Raw genomic sequence first — 18,234 nt, forward strand, 5'->3', positions numbered from 1 at the left:
GGCCACTCATTTCTCTTGCTCATTTCCATAGACCAACGTATTTTTGCACAATACATTTCCCTTTTTTATCAATCTTATTGTTCGCTGCCAACTACAGGAAGCCTTTTTCCTGTTTGGCTCTACGCCCAGAATATGCACTCGGCCAGGAAAGCTACTTATGAACATGGCCCGAAAATAAAAAAAATGTCTCTCAATTAGCTTTTCAGCACTTTTTTTATTATCTGAAAACATGTGTTGTCTCTAATTGCAATATGCAAAATATACGTATCGTATTATAGAAATAAAGATGGCTTATTTGTAATGCACATGTGCACTCAGAATTGTATATTGATGATAAACAGCAGATCCTCATTGTCCTCAACTCAAGGTATTCCTTGAATCCACCTTAGAAGGATGAAATGCTCAATAGACCTAGCAGCGCATGATCTTGTGTCTATATCTGAAAAGAAATGCGATGCAACTAGTGCGCATTCCATTCCATCATTTTATCTCTGGCTTGTGCCTGTGTCAGCTGCTGCTGAATTTTGGGAAGTAGGAGTAAATCATTCTATTTAGTTGCTCAGTCTTGCAATATTTGGGGAAGTTTGCAGTGTGAATTATATTTTACCATCCACATAACATAACTATCTATTTCTGAATGAAAATGCAAACATAGAACTGACAGTCTGCGTGCACTTGGGAACCGAAAAGGGCATATTTAATTTAGCCATCAGATCATGTGGACTGTGGTGTATAAAGTAGACGCTCCTCAATACATTTACCTCCTGTTTCTATTCGTACTTGTTCTGTGAGAGGGACCCTTAATATCGCCCTAGAGAAATCTAGTGTGTTTGCGCTCTTGTTGGAAATGGGCAGTGCCCACTCCTTGATACAGGGGAATATGGCACCCGTGTCAATCAAAAAACTATACATGTTGCTGTTAATCATGACATTCACAACGGGGTCCTCTCTAATCTTTGTGAGACATGACAACAAGGGACACACTAGAGTTGTCTGTGGGCTTATCCTAACTTGAATTGCCTCCAGCCTGGTGCTGCTGAATGGTGCCCTGTGAAACCAAATTGATGGGGTGTAGAACTGTAGCTCCTTGTGGTATCGGAGCTTGTGTCTGGGGCACCATTTTGTACACAGGCATGTGTTGCTGAGGTACCTGTTGTATCTGATGTGTTGTTACCTGTGTGTTACCTCCTGGTACATTTAAGGCACTTTGTGAAAAATTAGTGACAGTAGTCACTTGACTCACTGGTGTAGCTAGCCTAACTGCATCAAGAGTCTTTCTTTTCTTTAATTTCTGCTGTTCTAATTTGGCAGTTGTGTTCTCAATAGCTAATTGCCTTGTTTGTGACATTAGAGATACGATGTCTGAGACATCTGGAAACTTTTGGCGCAGTTCGTTCCATAGCGCTGATCTTATTTTATTGAAAGGATCACCATCTAATTCTGAATTAGTGGTGCAAAGCCTTGTGTTGATGCGTGAAAACATATTCTCTGCATCCTTTCCAATCAGGGATGTGAGCAGGCTTTTCCTATCCCAAATAGCCAATGACACACCTGAAGTGTCATTTTCGAAGGCTTGTATCCACTTTCCCGCACCCTCTGTGAGGGGTGGGAGTTCTCTCTTCAAATTTTCTTTGTCCGTTAGGGACCAAGTTACTGAGGTAGGGGGGTCATTGGCCTCCTCGGACAGCAGGGGCAGCTGGTGTGTTACCCCTGTGGGTCTTGTGTGACAATACCTGCGTGCGTATTTCTGCCAGACCCTTAGGCCTTGGCGCATGTAGGTATAGTTCCAATCGTCATTTCCTGCTTCCTGCAAGATACATTCCTCAGCAGTGGCCATTTCATCTGGCTCAAAGGAACCATTTCAGGGCCAAACCTTCATTTGAGATGCATTAGCTTCTGTCCATTCTGCCAATATATCTGAGAATGGATTGACATACAGGTCACTCCCTTCTCCAAGTATTACTATCTCTTTTGGCATCAGACCATTGATCAATGGTGGTCTTGGCCTGTCAAGGGTCATATGGTGCAGTACACCAGATCTGGTGGTGTGCAGACGTGCTGTACCTGATGCATCATATTCCTGTTGGACGTCATCCAGTCGCCCATAGTTACCTAACACTGCAAGACTTTCTATCTCTCTTCCTCTCTGCCTTCTCCTCTTTTCTGCTTGTTCGAACATTTTTGGCAGATCCAAATTGTCTTGCTCTAGCTGTGGTCTCTCTAGCCTACGTGGTGTAACTACTGGAGGTGATGTCTGAGGCATAGGCGTAGGTGGTCGTGTCACCTGAGTGTTATAATTAATGATTGTAGATGGAGCTGGGGCACACTTAAGTTGTTGGCTGTGAGAGAAGCTGCTATGTTGATCTGTGGTGGGGCTGCACTTTGATTTTCCTGATGTAAGTCTATCCATGGCCCTTGCTGTGGCATGATAGTTGGGACTCCACCACTGTGTGGCTCTACCTCCTTCGCACTACTAGCTACTTGATTTGGTGCTAGTTTTTTCTTTTCACCCATCTGCTCAGTCATTCTATCCCATATACTTGCTAGGTATAATGCAAGTTGCTTGAGTGCTGCTGTATTTTCTGTGGGGCTTTTTTGTGTGACATGTTCCCTTCTTCTTTACCTGTTCTTTGGCATAGGTCACTTTCTGTCCTATTACTGCTAATTTCTCCCTCAGTTACTACCTCAGGGTGACATTGTTCGCTGTCTCTCTTTACTTCATTGAACTGTAGCAGGTTCTTTTCCTTTCTATTAGGACCAGTGTTAAGGGGCTGCCACTCATTATACTGACTCTGTGTATTGCAATGCTGGTGGCTCGGGAATCAGAATGGGCCATAATGTCTAGTTCTTGTTCTTGTGGTATTGTGATCCTCAGTGAGGGATGTGGGTGCTGGGCAGTTAAGTCTGGGGAGTGGCATGTGGGAGCTGTGCTGTGAACCACCAGAGGCCTCATGGCTCTCTTTGTTTTCTTCCTGCTGGGGGCTGCAGAGTTGGACACTTGTCATTTTTATTGTCAATAGCGTGTCAATTTGACCTGGCATTACTGATGCTGCGTCCTGCAGTACTGGGCTTTGGGAGCTTAGGGATAGCTGACCTAATGTACTCTCTGGTGTACCATCTCGTGATTTATCTGAAAAGTCTAGGGCTGAGGCATCGTCATGGCCTATGGCTGTCTGGACATTTGATAAGAGTTCTATGTCAGTCTTTATAACCTGTCCTAAATTAATGTCATCTGCATCATATGCTGGTGGATGGGCTGTGGGTGTTGACATTATCCTTCTGTGTTGTGTGTACGCTGGGGTAAGTTTGCAACGCCACCGGGCGTTATTGTCAGCCTTACCTGCTGCAAGTATGTTATGTCAATTCCTAGGGCTGAGATTAGTGTCAAAATGACTGTACATGTCGGGGGCGAGACAGACTCAGGGGATGTTGCTGTATCTTCAGAAAGGGCAACAACACAGCCGTTCACTGTGTGCACCGTAATCTGTAGTCTTGGGTCTTGTGTGGGCTGTCTGCTCATCTCCTAGTGTTGAGTTATCTTTGCGGTTGGCAATCTGTGGCAGTGAATGTGGCAATACTAATATCCTTTTAACATGCGGCTTTGTAAATATGCCCACATTTCTGGATAATGCGTAGTGGAAGGGTGTCTTTGTAATAGTTCTGTGAGACTTGGTGGTGGCTGCTGCTGCAGCTGGTCATGCAACTCGTGGGCGTGATGCTCACAGCCTAGTGGAGCGAAGGTATCCTGTGAATCTCCCTGCCCCTCCGGGCAGCTGGTGCTTGGAGGAGGCGGTGTGAGTGAACACTGGTGAGTTATATCAGGGCTTTCGCTATTTACAACACTACCTACTGACTGAAGTGTGAGTTGTGTGTTATCAGTGAGGGATGTATACGTTGGCATTGGGAGGCACAGTCTCACTAGATGCAATGTGGATGCCCTTATCTCAGTACCCCGTGTGAGTGGGATTCCCAATAAGTCCCAAGCTCTAGATATTAAGGAAATTTCCTTTTTGTTAAATTTTCTATGAGTTTGTGCGCTCATGTTCTGCACTGATACAATTTTATTGTCTAATATGTGTAGAACTACCTCAACTATTTGTTGTCCACTATAGCTCATCTGTACTTTCTTTTGTTATATGTACATATATGTACCGGACATCTGGCTGACCTCCTGTCAGTTGTTTTCTGGGGTGGGGCTGTTTACCACAAGCTCATCACCCAATACTTCTATAAGGACGGAATAAAATGCTTCTCTAATTTCTTCCTTTTCTGGACCATTGTAAATACCTTCTGGGGAACTGTCAGGGAATTACAGGGCAGTAGGATGGTTACCAAAACAAGCCTCAAGGACCTTGCTCTGCAAAGGGTTGTGAGGCCACAATGATGTCACAATAACAGGTATCTCTAGTCCCGGTATTGTCATAAAAACCTGCACGTGTATGGCGTGTGTCGTTTTGTATGTCCTATAATCATGGATCCTATTAATTTGTGTGGAATGCAGTTCAAAAAAAGAAAAATGTCATGCTATACTAAATGACACCCAGTCATCCAGAAAGTGCAGAGTACTTCTCTGTGTCCTCCCTTGTGGAGCCTGCAGTGCTCGTGGAGGGAGGGGGTGATTCTGAATGCCAAGTGTGCACTCAGGAGAGTAGCAGCATTAAAAAAAACAATATATCTGTGATAATTGTGGTGCTCATTATGCTGTATCTTTTTGCAGAAACTCCTCAGTTATCAGTGGCAGATCAACACACATGGGGATATATAAAAATGCATTTACAATCTCCCTAGTTATTGAATCTCGCTAACAACCCAGTCTTCAAATGATGTTCACAAAATATTTGCAGCAGTATCTGGTTAGTGGGCCCTTACCCTTAAGTGGTAGTATTGGTATGGGGCCAGGCAGCACAATGCACCACAATATATACAGAAGTCAATGTACACAGTTTATAATCAATCAAAGAATCAAAGAATAAAAAGAAAAAGACCTCTATATATGTTAGCACTAGATGCTAAGCAATAACATACAATTTTGTGATTGAAATTCCTAAAAATAAAAATCACCTACATTCGTACCGTTGTATTGATAAAAGAAGAGCTAAATGCAAATACTTGTATTATTTGAATTTTCTATTACAAAAAATTGCGCACTGTGGCCACTAGAGTGCGTTAGAATGCTCCTTATACACGTGGTGTACACCAAAAAAGTAAATAATAAGACACGTTTAACTGGCGAATATACAATGGCTACAAAGATAAATGTTTCCTGATCACACAGCAAGAATTTCCCTGGTCACATAGCAGGGATAAGCGACACCTGAAAATACCGTTAGCTACGCGGATTTCAGATTAGCTTACTTCTCCATTAGTAATGAAATGGAGGCCCCCTCTTTCCTTATATAGAGAGGCACACTGACTTGATTAAATACTGGAAAGACGCTGCTCCAACCTTTCCCTTCTCTTGTGCTAGTTTATTCACAGAGGAACCCTTAAAACACTTAACTTGATTAAATACTGGAAAGGCGCTGCTCCAACCTTTCCCTTCTCTTGTGCTAATATATTCACAGAGGAACCTTTAAAATAAATATTGGAAAGGCGACTTCCCCAACCTTTCATTTCTCTGTGGTGGTATTTTCACAGAGGAACTCTTAAAACATTTCACATGAATAAATATTGGAAAGGCGACTGCTCCAACCTTTCCCTTCCCTGCTTTGCAGAGGCTCCCTTAAAAACCAAAAATATGCATTTGGAAGACGCCAGACGCACCTTTCCTTCCCTGAATTATATAACAGGGGATCCCTTTAACCGCTAAATAAATGCTGAATGCTGAATAAAAAGCTAAATGTAAAAAATAAGCGTTACAGGATGACAGACACAATCCTTCTTTGTATTTACACGAGGCTTAGCAATAACATACGGCTATTTGCACAAAGAGAAACACATGAATCACAATAACGACCTAACTGTCAGGCTCAGTCTCCACTTAGCACACAATCCCTCCTCTGCGTAAGATCAAATGGCGAGGCTAACAGACAGGGCGACGGAGTACTGGCAGGAGTACCGCTGCGTCACAATAATACACACCTCTCCTCCGCACCCAAGAGAGAGAACAATGGCAGCGACGGGCACTCAAATGATATGCTTACCCATGCGCTGTGTTCCTCCCAATGGTCCGGCTGGAGAGCGGCGCAGAATCGCTTAACAGCTTCGTACTCCCCCCCCCTAGTCCAGATATATCCCGTTCAGTTAGTTTCTCGTCATCACGTCGGGGTCACCAAGATGTCAGAGGGAAAAGTAATTGTGGGCACGAGGTGTCAGGGGGCCTGGATCAGCAGCTCGGAAGCCGCGCTGGGGAGACAGTGAGAGAGAACTAAGGGAAATGGGACAGCTTAATTTGAGTCCTGGAACTCTTGCTCTAAAAACTGGAAGAAACGGATATAAGAGCCTTGGAGACTGTTTCTGAAAGTTGAACAAGTTTTATTAGAAGACACAGCTTCTAGAAATATTCAATGATAACATAAAAACCACATAGTACTTGATCATGCTCCTAGCATTCTCTTGAAAGTTGCATGGACCAGTTTGAACTTACAAAGTACAGTTTACAGCTGCTATGAGAGAGAGAGACTATACTCTAAGAACCCTGGTGAGTTCTGTGGCATAATGCATAGAAAAGGTTAAGCACATATTATTGGGCACACTCACCACTGTATGTAAGATATCCTGACAGTACTAGTTTAAACACCTTAAATGCAGTGGAGATAAAACAAGGTCAGAGAAAACATAACATTTCAATTAGTGAAATATAACTTTAAATGCAACAAGGAAAAAGCATCTCATTACAGCAGAATATACAATGGAGGAGCAGAACCTAAGTACATGGAACAAGGGTTATCGTGAGTAACCCCTGGGAAAAACTCCTGTCCGCCACCCATGTGCAAACGAGGAGTAGTTCAACGATAATCTGGTGGACCACCCTTTTATATTGTTCAGGGGTGAGAAACCTATGGTCACGCCATATCACGTCACCTCGAACCACATATCCTTCTATCGCCTCTCACGCCCCTGCCTGGTACCTTCCCATCATAGGTGTAAATGTGGCCCCTTCTCATAATTGTGTGGCACGTACGCCAGCCTAGACTGATTTCCTGCCATTCTGACTGGAAGTTTGCCATTAATCAGAAATGTGTTATTATTGCTTTGAAGGTTTCCATTCATGCGTTTATGTGCCAGTCTGTGATACTGATTTGCCACATTTATCCTCATTTATCGGACAGGCTTGAGAAGTAGCTTGTGGTGGGAACTTCCCTTTTCTCCGTTCACAGGTTTTAGGTGGGGTGCTTGGGGTGTGTTGCAAGAATAAGAAGGAACTTGAACTTTAATGATCGTTAACCTAGCATACAGTGGGATGGGGGCCTCGAAGGAGTGCGAGGCTTCGCAGAAGTGGAGCTGGCAGAAGCCTGGGTCAGACCCGCTTTCTGCTTCTGTTTAAGCTGAAAGAAAATGGCAGTGCTTAGGCCAATGTAACTGAGGCCTATAACTTCTAAACAGCAGGGCCTACACAGGGTTCATGCTTAGCTAGTGATAAGAGTGTCCTAGGATAACTATGCAGTGAATTTTTCTCCCTCTGTCACTACAACGCGTACTACATTTACAACGCATACCATTACAACGCATACCATTACATTGCATGTATTGTAAGTATTGGATAGTGTAGGGGTAAAAATGACTATTCTAAGTCCAGGGGGGTGCAACAGCAGGGTAAGTGTTGGATAGTGTAGGGGTAAAAATGACTATTCTAACTCCAGGGGGTGCAACAGTAGGGTACGTATTGGATAGTGTAGGGGTAAAAATTACTATTCTAACTCCAGGGGGTGCAACAGTAGGGTAAGTGTTGGATAGTGTAGGTATGCGTTGTAATGGTATACGTTGTAATGACTGCCTTGTAATGACATGCGTTATAGTGGTATGCGTTGTAGTGACATGCGTTGTAATGGTTGCATCGTAATGGCATGCGTTGTAATGGATGTTCCATTGTAAAAGTTTCGTTGTAAAGGTAGTGCATTATAAAAGTTGCGATGTAAGTGTTGTTTCCCCCGTGAGCGTGGATGCAAATACTTCACACATTTGCCTTGAAGATAAGCCTGGCTGCCCGTGCCAAGCTACCGAGGGGTGAGCGGGGGCTATCTCAGAAGGTGACCTTCCTTACCCTGACATGGAACCGTGGGTCCCTATTTGGCCTAAGGTCAGGGATCCTGGGTCTAACAGGGGGGATATGAACCTTTGGCTTGATCATACAAGTTCAGAGACAAGAGGAGAGCCTAGGAATTACATGTCCCAGAAGGCCAGATGGGAGGAGTCACATAATATTTAAGGCAGAAACACACGTTCACCTGCCTGCGTAATTCTAACTATGAGGTAGGCGTTCCACGAGGCTACAGGATTGGAGCCTGTTCGTACTATGTAAACAGGAACAATGGTTGCTGTTGCTGTTCCTCACGGCTTCCAGCGGTTTCATGGGATGATCCGTTCTTTGTCTATTTGCTGACTTGCGGTTGGAAACTGATCGGAGTTGCTACTCTCCTTTGGAGACGCAGGGAGTGGCCTTTCCGCTGGTTGGTGCCAAAGGCGAGTTGAGCCACTTTTTGCCTCCGGCTCGGACTCAGTTACAATGGATGTTGGGACTCGTTGGCTGCTTGGGCTCGAGTTGTCATTTGTTTGGAAAAACAGCACTGGGCAGGACCAGACTTCAGGAGTGAAGTTGCCCATAAAAAGGTACTGTTGGTGGGCGCTCTGCTATTTCGGCCAAGTAACATTGTTTTTGGAACTTACGGAGTGTGGCAGTTAAGAGAACTACATAGGCTGTTTTGGGTATTGGTTGTTATAACCAAAGCAACCTTTTCCTTATGGAACTCCTGAGAGCAAGGAGTTGGATTTCATACCAACATGCCTATGATGATATAATAGGGTGTTGACACTTCCTCATGACTTTTCTTTCAACTTATGTGTTAGACCTGGCACCATTGGCGTGGGTCTCCCTTCGATTTTTGCTGTTGCCTCATGGGTTTTTGCTGGTGTTAGATGCTTTGGGCACAGTGGCCCTGCTGTTCAGTGCCACAGTGCAAGTGCTCCCTACTTTAAATGAATGTATTAATTGGTGATTCCATGATTGACTATTTAGTTTACTTGTCAGACCCTATTACAGTTCACCAGGAGTGCCCAGGGCTTGTAAATCCAAATGCTGCTAGTGGGCTTGCAGCACCGGTTGTGCCACCCACAGAAGCAGCCTTGTAAAATGTGTCTAAGGTCTGCCATTGCAGAGCCTGCGTGCAGTCTGGAACTGTCATGCTGACTGGGAAAGTGCACCCACTTGCCAGTTCCTAAACCTTCCCTTTTCTTCATATCAGACACCCCTATGGTAGGCCTAAGGGCAGGATGCATTGTAAGTATAAGGTAGGACATGCCCTGGTGTGTGTAGCATGTCCTAATAGTGAATTACAGCCGTTTTCATTTTTTACTATTGCAAGGCTACCTGTTCTCCATAGGCCAGAATGAGCAGTTAGATTATTACATTTTTATAATCCTAACTGACTCAGGGAACATGGTAGAAATTCGAGTTTAGTATGCTTGAACTCAGAATGATAAAATACATCTTTTAGTAAAGTTGGTTTTAACATTCTGTGTTTGAAAATACCACTTTTAGAAAGTAGGTATTTTCTTGCCTAACCTTTCAAGCCTGCCTCTGTTAGGTTGTGTATTCCTTGTCTGGAGTTTGTGAGTGACAGGGCTGGGGGATTCCATGAGACAGAATGGGTCAGCCCAGTGGTGAATAGAGAGATCTGCATCTAGATGGGAGGGAGGAGTTGCACCTGAACCTTGAATAGGGCTGTGCCTGCCTTCCACAATGCTGGCTCCACCTCCTGGGGTGTGGCTGATGTCTCTGCCCTGCACACTGAAAGAAGAGAAGGAATCCTGTCAACAAAGTGCTCCAAGGCTGTGCTTTCCCTCCACAATGCTGGTTCCACCTCCTGTGGGGCGTCTGATGTTTCTGACCTGCACTGTGAAAGGAAAGAAGGAGTCATGTAAACAGGGTGCTCCAGAACTGGTTTGGACAGGGCCCAGGCCCCTCTGCCCTCAGAGGACAAAGTATTTTGGGGTATAAATATTGGGACCCTGATCCCAAAAAATTAGATCACCTTTGAACTACAAGAAGAAACCTCTGCTGAGGAGAGGGACCTGAAGAAAGTGCAGTGAGACTATTCCTAAGCTGAAGTGCTGCTTAGGGGATTGGCCTGCAGTGGTTGCCTGACTGCCAAAGAGAGGAGAAAGAACTTTGTGTTCTTTACTTTCAACTTGTGAAGGATCTTCAAGGGCTTGGAAAAGAGATTGCCTCCTGCTGAAGTCTCAGGGACAACAGACTTCAACCCCCAGCTCCCCGGAGTTCTTTGGGAGTGCCTGCTGCTGTTTTGGGCTTTCTGAGGGACTGCGTGTCGCAAGGAGCTGGAAGCGCGACTCAACGAGGAGAAGCTGCTGCTGCCGTTGCATCTCTGAACAAGGGTGTCGCCGTTGGAGCTGTTGTATTACACCACAACGAGAGAAGCGTCTCACAACGAAGAGGAAGCGTGTCGCCGTCGTTGCTGCTGCCTTCGTGTTTCTGAACAAGGGTGTCGCAGCTGTAGCTGTCGCATTGCACCGCCTCGAGGAAAGCACCTCGCATCCCCGGAGAAGCGCCCCGCGGTCGGAGCTGCTGCCATCGTATTTCTGAACAAGGATGTCGCCTCTGTAGTTATTTCATCATGCGGAAGCTTTTCGTAAATGTTGGAGAAGAGTGTCGCAGCTGAAGCTGTTGTCGTCGCATCGCTGAACAAGGGTGTCGCCGCTGCAGTTGACGCATCGAACTGAGACTTCTCACATCATCAGAGAAGCGTGCCACATTTAGAAGATCTTCACATCTTTATTTCTTTGCACCGGAACTTTGCTGGATATCCATTGCTGCAACATTGCTTGTTGTGGAAGCGCAACGCATCGTAAGGTACATTGACGCAAAGTGTTGCATCCTAAGAACTGAACTGAACTAAGCTAAAACTACTATTTTTAAGTATAGTATTGTGTATTTTTGTTATTTATGGCCTTGTGTTAACTCTATATAAAGAATACTTATTTTTGACATAAACCTTGTGTGGTGTCCATTTGTAGTGTTGTCACTGGGTTACTGTTTATGGTCACAAATGCTTTACACACTGCCTCTGAGATAAGCCTGTCTGCTCGTGCCAAGCTACCAAGGGGGTGAGCAGGGGTTATTTTGGGAGTGTACCCCCTTACCCTGACTAGAGGCAAGGGACACTTTTTGTCACAAGTACCTACCTGTGCCAATTTGAGACCCCCAAATCCAACATTATGCTTTACTTTTTTCTGGGAAATCGACATCTAGGGTATGTGTGCGTAGGAGAGGCAGCTAATAGAAGTGAAAGGGATTGAATGCAAATTTAACCTGTGTGATTTGTATTTTAGGAATATTCTCCACCAGTTGTCAGCAGTATCATATCTGGTTAGTGAGTTGGATACAGGAATACAACGGCAGGAGGAGCCTGTGTCAAAGGTAATAGTCCCATTAGTGAGATTGTAATGACAGCAGCGTGGAAAAGTAAACGTGTGTTAACCCCTTCGCTGTGGGGGGAATTCCGCCGCAGCGCTAAGGGGGCGGGGGGGTCGAGCAGCGCTCGCATGCTCGTGACGGAGCTGCTCCGTCACGAGCCGCGGTTGAGCTGTGCTCGTGACGGAGCGGTTCCGCCACGAACGCGCCCGCTCAATAGAACGCGCCGCCCAGGCGCGCCGAGCGGGCCATGACGGAACCGCTCCATCATGAGCACAGCTCAACCGAGGCTCATGACGGAGCTGCTTCATCATGAGCACACAAGGGGTTAATCTATGTATTTTCTGTTTGCAGGTATCCTTTTCCCGCTGACCCTTCCCTAATACCTTTTCCCTCGCTTGATTGCCCCAATACTCAGTACCTTTCATGGTAGAGTTGGGGATATCGAGAGGCGGACCCCTGCCACATAAGCGGGCAGTCCCAAGCCCAGGGACGATGGCCGTTGGACTAAAATCCATCCGCCATCGTAATCAGCCCCAATGTTAGTAGTCTGTCAGCACCAACAAGTTCAATTTTACCTTCGTGGAGGTATTGAGGGGCCAGCTCCGCAGAACACAAGCAAGATGACACAATGTTTGTTGCATCCAATTGGCAAAGTTTCTTTTTGTTTGAAAAACAATCTTTCAAAACGGGGATTGTTTCTTGAAAACTCAATGCACCTTCTGGTCATTGATTTTCTTATGCTTGAAGAACATCATTACAAGATGGTTTCAGTTCAAGTGCACACATGTAAGGTTGTCATCTTGTAATGTTTTTTATAATGCTTAAGAAAAATCATGACAGTTGTGGACAAGGGAATCTAGTAGCGATTGCATTCGCCAATATGTCCGGATGGTCTAGTGGTGCATTGACCATCAGGTCAAAGGTTTAAGCCAGCAGAGACAGTAGAGACTGAGCTGATATAAAGCTTGTGCCTCCTCACATCCAAATTAGATGTGGGATCTACAAGTTCGATAGAGATAGAGTCCTGCTAGCTTAAAGTAGAGATTGTGCTCCATCTAACTCTAAATTATGCCACAGGTTTTTGTCTGCTTATAAATACATTAAAATCTTCGTTTGGTGCTTCTAACGTTTTCTAAACAATCCCCTTTCTCACTGAGGGTCTTATTATGTCTCTTGCGGGCGGTTCTTTGATGGGCCCACTGCAGTGCCTATAAAAAAGGCACAGCTAAGTCCATGCTCTGCAGGAACTGGGGGTGCATGCAAACAGGGGAACACACCATATCCCCCTCTGCATGCATCCTCTGATGCAGAGGCAACAGGGGGCCCTGTAGGGCACACTTTTTTTCCTCACTGCCACACTTTTCATGGTGGGCTCACCGCAATGAAAATGATGGCAATGAGGAAACTCCTAATATGCTTGGTGGTGCCAAAGCGGCACTGCCAGCATATTAGGGGCCTCAGACATCTGCAAGACTGCCTGTGATTGCGAATCTCTGGCAGCAGTAGCGGTCCCATGGCGGTCCGACCACCCTACTTTTAATAGGGCAGTCAGACCACCGCTGTGTGTGTAGCCACAGACTCGTAATAAGGCCCTGAGGCTTTGTCCACCATACCTGAAGGGAATCTACCTATTTGGTTGAGTAAAGCCAGCGAAAGATTTCCTCTGGCACATTATCTTTTTAGAAGATCTGCTCTAAAAAAGCCTTGAAGAGGTGATCATTAATTGTCATAAGAGTAATTAATGTAATGTTGCGGGCTGAGAAGAATTTCTAGGTAGCAAATGCTCACATACTGGGGGCTGACAGTGGGACACTAGCCTCCTCTCACTGGGCATTCCTTGATACCTGGAACAAGCACAGCCCATGTGACATACACATTGTAGGTAATAATATGTAAATACAATTTATAAAAAGATTAGGAGAAAGATAATGCACAAATAACTTCATAATTGCAAATACAGTAACTAAGGATAGATATGAACTCTAAGGGAGTTTTTAGCATCACATGACTAACCATGTGCCTGTCCATGCAGGCCTGTCATAGTTACTGGTTTATCAGGTGTACTCCAAATTTCCCAATTACCTTGTTTTACCTAAGCCTGAGTGGAGTTCTTGGAGTTCCGCTATGTGGAACTGCGCAAAGTGAACAAAAAACTCAGCTGCGGAGAATTCTGCAAGTGGCGGAGTGCACTTGAGCACGCCTGTTAGCGTTGATTTACAGCAGCAGGTGTCTTTCCTGTGTTGGAAAATACATGCGAACGGCTCCATGAGCAGCACAAGAGGGCACTGCTTCTTTTCTGCCACTCGAGTACATTTTTTACTCGAGCAACAACTTTCTCAAAGCAAACGGAAGGTTTCTCAACGCAAGTGGTCGCGACCACCCGAGACTACCTGCCCGGGAGGTGGATTTTTCTCACTCGCACACTCCAACTTGACATTGGGGAGCCCAAGCGAGGAAAAAAACTCCACTCCACTATATGGAGCAGAGTTTTTCAGAACTGTGCGTGCTCAGCAGTGCGTAAAACTCTGCAAATGGAGCAGAGATTACCTGCTGGGTTTAGTTTTACCCCTCAGTGGTAAATATGCTAAGTAGCAAACTGCCAACAAAGTATTTCACTTTTAGAGCTTTTCAAAGCGCTTTACATAGGTCCTTAAATAGAGAAAACGCTCTGCTCAGAGTAAATCACTTGCCTAACGTTGACATGGACCCCTGAGTGGTTGGGTTCATATATTTTGCTTACATTATATACAAGGTCGAAGTGCACTTCCGGCTCATGGACGCTATCTTGTGTATTTAAATTTCTTTTTACTTGGAATCATAGTAACAAAGGTGTTTCAACAGAAAAAAAGTAAAAACCTAGCAAATTGTACTTTCAGTTGGGGATAATATATTTCAAAAATATCAGGGGACCTAAGCGCTCTATCTAAAAAACTGTACTTAAACATCTTAAGCATTAGATCTTAAACATTTCTTTTATAGATACTGATATATTTAATAGTTCCAATGTCATGATGCTCGTGTCCCTGCCTGTTTAACGTGGTAGTGGTTTATTTGTTTTGCGATCTCCAATAACCCTTCATGGCTATTTTGGTTGGGAAGCAATATATCAGCCCACAAGGCGCACACGGCTCCATCCTGTCACTGCTATCAGCACACGCCAACCTTTCCAGCTGAGCTGGAATTTTAATTGAAATAGATGTTCAGCACTAGCTCAAAAAGCTAAGTACATTAGAGATAAGAAGCATGATATCAAAATCTTAAAATAAAAGCTGTATCTGAAAATATACTTCACCGTTCTGTTCTATACGTTGCCCGATTTCAAACTCTGGGTTAGAACTGAAATTCTTAAGTTATTGCACAGTTACTTGAAACAGAACTTTTCTAGTGTTCTATTCTAAATTCCCTATTAAGGTCCAGTGGGAGCTGTGTCAGCAGAAATATGCAAATATGATTGAGAGGGTTACACATACAACACCTCAGTCTGCCACCCACAGGTACCTGCTAAATGTTTCTGAAGGATGTAAATCGACCTCAGTTATTTTTTTTTATAGAAAGGGGTTTGTAATTTGAACTCCTGTCTCTACACAAACATGTTAAGATCTGGTTACAAACTCTTTTAGGATCTTTGGGATCCTCATGTTATCAATTCTTCAAACAAGTACAATAAGAAGAACAGAGAGAGAGAGTCAGCTTTGGGTCAGTCCCCTTTAGCCATCGTTTTTCAAGTGCTTTTCAAGGTTTGTTATTACTTGAAAGGACTGTCCATCAAGAGTATGGCACAGATGATTAAATAGTCCCATTGATTTTTCCTTTAGGTTTTGAAGATTAGGCTCAAGTAGTCGTTTTGTAAGACTAAAGCTGGTGTGTGCTCTTTGATGTATTTACTTTGCTGACACAATTGCATTTTAACTGTGTATATGATGTACGTGATGTTCAGGACGTGCCTGCTGTTTGGACGCCTTAGATTTTTATAAAAAGAAGACAGCTATTCAGTAATTTTCTTTCTTCATTCCTGTGTTTTACTTTGCTGTCATACTAACGTGCTGTAGGATTTGCAATGTTTTTTTATCGTAAAATAAAAATGTCCACATTTAGAAGATTTTCTAAAAATGCACAAAAATAGGGTTGACTAGCCAACAGGATGCACTATCCAAAAGTGTAAGTCGTCTAACTATTACCAAACACTTCCCTTTAAAAAGAGTAACTTGCAGGTTTTCCCAGTGCTTGCTCGTTTTATTGGAGGATTGCGGCTGTAGGTTTAGCATATGAAAAATAATTGTCATTAAGGTGATGGCAAAATCAAACGTACATTGCAGTGGAATTATTTTCAGTCTATTATGTTGACTCTTCTAAACCACCCTGCTAAAAAGCATTCAAACAATTTTTTTCGGGGTACACTAAGGCAATTTTCCTAACGCCGTTTATCAGCAAAAACTATCGCCATGTTAGCGAAGTATTTACAATACGTCGGTACTTGGCGATAGGATCAGATAGCAGCGGCGATTTTTGCCACAAACACTGGTGTCACAGCGATAAAAATCTTGACACTAACGTTAAAAAAGTGACAGCCAGCCAAGTGGATGGCCAGAAAACTCAAGTTATTCATCCACACATCACTTTTTTCTGTTTCGCGGGGGGGGGGAAGAAGAAAAAGACAGCTAAACACAAAAAATATTGCTTGAAAGTAAGATGGAGCAGCCTGGACCCAGTTCAGCAGCAGACAACAACCCCCTAACCCTTACTAACAGCCAGGCTGACCAGCCAGAGTCCAAGGGGAAGAGGAAAATAGGATTCAGTCAGGAGGAAAATGAGATCCTGATTGTGGAGGTGATGAAGAATCAACACCAGCTCTTCGTCAGCTCCAGGGCGTCATTGGGGACCAAAAATTCCATTTGGCATTCCGTTGTGATCAATGTAAACACAGTTGCAGAAGTCAAGAGGACAGTGACCGATTATAGGAAGTGCTGGCATGATGCCAAGTGGAAGACTAAGCAGAAACTGGCCAGCAATCGACAGGCAGCACTGCAGATTGGAGGTGGGAGTCCAGGGCTTCAGGAGGAGCTTGATGCCTTGGAGGAACAGGTGTCCGCAATCATCTGTGAGGAGTCGGTGGTTGGAGTTGAGGGACAGGACAATGCTGACTATGACCAGCTACTTTAACAACAGGGTAAGTAACAGCCAGAGACATGGGTGTGTTGTGGTGGGGGAGTAATATTGCTTCCGTTCATCTAACTATGTCTCTGTGCCCGACCACACTGTGTGCAGATCAAATGCCAGCTACATAGGTACTTGGGGGGTGAATTCACATGTCACTTGAGCTGTTGGCATCATTAACAAATACATAGAAAGACACATAATGGTGGTGTAAGGGACTTGTAATCCAGCACACATGTATATATATATACAGTGACAAATGACCAGTCATGTGTCTCCTAACTCTGGCCCATATTAAGAAGCAAAGTGACAGAGCATTGTTTTAGCCTACTTGGCTCAATGCAGTGCTATGCCACTTTAGAAACGCAGCACTGTACTGTATGTACTACAATACGGCTCAGTCATGTGTTATGACATGCACTGGTGATAAATGTAGCTGCCTAGCACTAACACAGTCACTCTTGCACAATGGTGCAAGAGTGTCTGCACAGGGACTAGGCAGTTACATTTAGCACATGTGCATCCCGAAATGCCACGCTGGGACGTAATGTAATAAATACATCTGAGCCCTCCATTTCTGAAGGGGCTGAGCGCCCTGTGAATCCAAGAAGGCTTACACTAGGTGACATTACAGGCTTGTACATGTGACCCGAAGAACATAATGAACATGTGCCTCATGTACAAGATGTTGCTAATCCACATCAAGTGGGTCAACATTTAATTGTAAATATTGTGTAGCATGGTTTCCCTCAGTAAAGTGAAAAATAGTGATGGTCTTGTTGAGATAGTGCCTTTGAAATATGCCACAAGTAATTGTAATGGCTTAACTGCTGCTTTTATGTGTACAGCTGAATGCAACACCGATAACCACATCTAAAAATGTTGAACAGAATATTTTCAAGTTGAATCACCCTTGTTGTGCACATGAAAAGCTGCACATCTCTTGCAAGCACCCCTTCGTCGATTATGGGCACATTCCATAATTACCAAAAAATACATACTGGAGGGGCAAGGTGATGTCTACTTTTTGTAAAAGGGTCCTGCATTTCTAAGTATAGTGTAAGGTCCCAGCATTGTAGAAATGTGTACCATAAAATATCAACATGCCTGTTCTGGTTGCAATGCTTCCTGAACCACACATTCCCTGTTCTGTCCATGGTAAGTGAAGGGTGAGAATGGACTTCATTCACAAAGTTGCAATAATGCATGTAATTTGGCCACACGTTGCATTGTTATAATACCTTAAAATGCAGTTATCCACATTAAAGTATCTTATTGTGATGTTTTGTTGGCAGTATGTTATTGTCATAATGGTCCTGGTTTTGGAGGTCCAAGACACATATTGACATGCATGGAAACTGAGCCTTAGGTTAAGTGAACAGTGGCAGTGTGAAAATGCATAGCAATTGATGTCTGACAACATCCTTCCAGTAACAAATGCATCGAACTAAAATGACCATGATAGTATGTGTCACCTATATGCCCATCCC

This window comes from Lissotriton vulgaris, chromosome 11 (assembly GCF_964263255.1).
Source record: "Lissotriton vulgaris chromosome 11, aLisVul1.2, whole genome shotgun sequence".
Classification (NCBI taxonomy): domain Eukaryota; kingdom Metazoa; phylum Chordata; class Amphibia; order Caudata; family Salamandridae; genus Lissotriton; species Lissotriton vulgaris.